The sequence below is a fragment of the Fulmarus glacialis genome, unplaced genomic scaffold, assembly GCF_000690835.1.
Source record: "Fulmarus glacialis isolate BGI_N327 unplaced genomic scaffold, ASM69083v1 scaffold3642, whole genome shotgun sequence".
Taxonomy (NCBI): Eukaryota; Metazoa; Chordata; class Aves; order Procellariiformes; family Procellariidae; genus Fulmarus; species Fulmarus glacialis.
In genome coordinates, this window is record NW_009195783.1 from 41,573 (window position 1) to 46,160 (window position 4,588).

Here is a 4,588-nt window from a genome sequence, read left to right on the forward strand (position 1 = left end):
TACTCCAACTTCCACTCCACGTTTTCCTTCACCTGTGCCTGGATTTCCCTGAAAGGTCTCTCACTGCCTCATTTCCTATTCCCACCCAGTCACCTAAAATAAATAGCTTTCTTAATTTGTTTATTCTTCAATTTGCTGTTTTCAAAAGAAACCTTAATGATTTTTCTATTAAAAAGACATTCAGTTTAAGTACATCCAAATTATTATCACACCATAACATGCAGAAGTTTGCAAGTTGGAGCATAGTGATCTTTTGACAATTTTTCTTTTTAATTCAGAATCACAGGTGTAGCTGTGTTGCATTCTTATCCCCATGTTTTGAAAGATTTTTTTCTTCCATCATCCAGCAATGTAATTCCTGTTTTCATTAACCAGGTGAGATATGTTTCAGGCTGCTGCTTTTCCTCCTGTTTGATACTCTGAATGTCTCAAATACACGTTTGTTTTCTGCTGGAAAATTATTAAAACCAAAACCCTATTGTTCAGTGCACAGAAACAAACTTGCAGGTATTTCTTCTTAAAAAAAAAAAAAAAAAATTAAACCTGCAGCTCCTCCAGATTTTGTCTCTTTGCTATAGTTTCGGCTTCTACTTTGTATCTACCTTTACCCTACTTTTGCCCTGAGCTTGGAATTCACAGGGCAGCAATTCCAACACAGATTATACTTGGTCTCAAGATAAAAACTCGTTAAAAAGCTTCATGCAACTCTAATTCACCAATGAGGACTGTGGAAGGTAGGAGTTGCTCCACCCATTATCCAAACCCAGTCAGAACATTTGAGAAAATCAGCAGCCTGCTCTTTCTGACATGCACACAAATGGACAAAAAGACCTTTTTTAGTTGCTGAACAGTCGTTATTGTCTCAAGGTCCCAGTACTGATGATAAATAAATAATCATTGTTTTCTAGATGGTATCTTTTGCCTTTCCTGTTTCTTCCACCCTGATCCATGAACATCACTTATTCATAAGGCATGGGCTGATCTCTGTACTGATTCATGTGCCCTCAATAACAGTAAGATTCAGACTCAAACTGAGAATTTTTAGGCTTTCTACCTTAGTCTTCTAGTGGAGAAACATTTCTACAACTCTGCCATTATTAATGCTTTTTGTGGAGCAGAAAGTACTGGAGATTTGGGACTGAATCCATTGGCTGGTTGCATGCACAACCTGTAGATGGACATCCATTTGCCCTGTATCTCATAGGAAGCCACACACCTAGGATTTTCTATGCTCCGAAACCTTGCTTGCCTATCGTCTCCCCACACTCTGCTAGTCAGACGCAAATGGAGCTCCCCAGGCTGAACTGGGATGCCTCTTGACACTGAGTCCTGGAGAACTGGCAAAGGCAGACCTGCAGAGGAGTTTGTTGTGCAGGGCGAATTCTTCCTGAAATTAGTAATTGTATCTAAGACTGTATAATGTTTCTATACCTTGAAACTTCCATCAAGCAACAGAACCTTGAAACCCTTCAGGCATATTTAGCAATTAGTTCTGGAAGCAAAAGTATAGTTAATGTGAAGATTTTGGGTTGGCCAATACAGCCAGGGAATTTATATCTGTTTTGTCAGTTGTTTCAAAGAAACTAAAAGAATGTCTAAAATACTCAAAAAATTAAAAAACTTTTTATTTCAAATGAAAAAAATCTATGCTTTATTTCACTTTTTTATGATTTGTAAGGTCAAAGGGTGTATAAAAGATGCCGTTTAGAGGCAATGGCTCTTCACTCTGTGAGGGAAGGACTGCCTATAATCATGACTCAGTCTGAGGTGATGAGATGCAAACTGAGCTGGGGAGCAGGCAACCAATGCCTCCATCTTAATCAATACTGTGGGAGGGAAGCTGCCCTAAGCCCAAAGAGCTGCCCTGAGGTAGAGTGCTCCTTCCCACTTGAACCCTGGAAAAAGTAGGCACTCTTGTTCCTATTTATTACCTCCTTCTGCCAGTCAGAGGGAAGGGCTGTTCCCTCTTCTCTCCTGTACTGTTGCTCCCGTGAAGAGTTTCACAGTCCGAGATAACCAATTACTCAAGCTGCAAGTTGGTAAATAGTAAATCTGCTGCTAAAATCAATACAGTGCAAAACCAATTAGTTTTATGTAGAATATTTTTATTATTACATTGACAGTCTCTGTTAAATTAACCTGGGCAGTCGAAGCACATTCCCAAGGAATAAATCTTTTTCCTACACTACACACAGTAATGGGAGGAAGGAAACAAACTCAGAAAAACTTCATTTTCTGTTGGGAAGATAAAGGTTTCAATTACCAATCTGTAAGGTACAGTAAGGTATGTATGTCATAGGGAATGATCGGATATTCAAAATTATCTGTAATTCTTTTCTATGGGATACTTACTGATGAGTAGACTCTGACTGCTGGACAGTCCTGTTGTGGGGTGAGGAGAGTGGCTGGGAGGTATTTCTCTGGATGGTGACTGCTAGCAATTAATACTTGCTGTGGTGCTCTTTCTTGTTATCTTTGCAGACTTGGAGTCACTGGCTGTAAGGGATTTATGAATTGCCCTGGTTCCAGGCTCTTCCGGCAAGTGGTGCTTCAGGGAGCCAAGAAGCAGAGCTGGAAAGGCAGGAGTGCGCTCCATGGCATTTCCCCTCCATGTGTTTATAAAGCATGGTGTGGGAAGAAAACACAAGCAGATCGTCAGTGTTTATGCTGAAGCCTTAAAGGGCACGTGGGCTGTAGCGCAAGGCTGCTTTGTGGACGCTGAGCTGTGCGTGCAAGTAGAGGAGATGGAGATATTTGCGGCTCATAGCTTTGTGGTTAAGGTTTTCAGTTTCCTTTGCCATATGCCAGCCAGGCTTTGAAGGTGGCCAACAAAGATCTTCAGGTATAAAAGTGCACCTACACATATGTGAGTCTAAACGCAAACATGCACACTCATGCGTACACGTACAGAAGCTGCTGGGAGAAACAGGACTGACTCTGTCTTTTATAAGCCCTTTGTCCAGCTGCTTATGCCATTGCCAGCCTGCCCCTAAGGGTGCTGTGGTTCCACTTTCCCACGGGTGATTGCCAAACCCAGTGGGCTCTGACTGCTTGCACTATTTGCTGTTTGCTGCAACAAGGCGGTGCTGGATGGATTTTTTAAGCTCCAGACCTTGGAGTATCCCTGTTAAGGGACACAGAAGAGTTCATTCCTTTTGCTCAAGTGATGCAAAAGCAGTTAAACGTGATACAGAACTGGGGCTGGAATCCTCAATTCTCTTTTACAGCCTCAGGGATTTGTGATTTGGGCCTGTCTCCTTAAGATATTATGCAAATAGAGAGAGAGAGAGTGCTGGTATGAAAGGATGAAATAAACGTTCAGCTGTTTTGCCATGGTCTGGAAGTAGAAGCACCTCTAATGTCAATAGAGAAACAGAGTTGGTATAACTTGTTCACAAAAATTAGGGGATTTGCTTTAGAAAAGTTTGGATTTTTCATTGCTAGTTATCTGTCTAACAAGATATATCTCCTTTTTCTGTCCATTTTCTGACCATGATTTTTTTGCAGTTTATAGTAATCAGTTGCACTAGTACTACAAACAATTTTTACTGTAAAAAAGTACTGCTTTTCCACTGCTCCCAAATTCATAATTCCCACCATTGGATTGGTGAATAGCCTTTTCTGCTAAGTGGTCGGATGCAATTGTTCCCTGACTGAACAATTTAGGATTCTTCCATGTACTCAGCACTTACGTGCACACACATGTATGAACACACACACACATATACACAAGTGAATATATAATTTACCACCAAAAATGAGCCACATCATTGCTAAATTCAGCACCAGGTATTTAATGCACCTTCCTCCCTTGCCTCAGGGGGATTCTGAAGCACGGGTTTAGATGACCTACGTTCAAGTGATAGAACCAGGAAAAATGTGTCATCATTAAATTAAACAGGGCCTTTGTCTTGCCTTTGACTCCACTGAGGACAAATCCATGTTCCCTTCAAAAAACAAGGAGCAGAAGCAGTGTCTTGTGCAAATAACGAAAGAATCATTGCAGACTGTTTGGGAGGGCGGCTCTAGGAAGCGGGGAATATGTTCACAGGCATTGTTTGCTGCTGGTGTTCACAATGCCCTTTGTCTTCTGCAAATGTTATTGCAATTAAAAACTGGGTCAGCCAAATGAAGTGAATCAGACAGTGCTTATTTACAGAATATTTGGAATGAAGAATATTTGGCTTAATTTCTGAAGGCTGACAGTTATGAAACCTCTTCCTTTTACAAGAGCCTTTACACCTCTTTATAATATTCTTTTACTGGCCAGCCAAAATATGAACTTGTAGGAAAGCAGCATTCTCCAGCACATACACATAGGTATGTGAGCATAAGCATAGTATACTTATGTATTGTTTATAGGAAACCCACAGGATGAAACAAGGGCGTGTCTGTCTGGGGTGTACACCAGACTGCCTTCTTTGCTTGTCACAGAATGTGCCTCCAAGCCATCACAAATATTGAATTCCCAGGACTGAAGATAACATTTTTCACCATTTAACATGGAACTATAAAGTGGATTCCACAAGAGGGAGCTAGAAAACAAATAATCTTTCATGAAGCAGGCTATTAAACTCTTTACAGAACA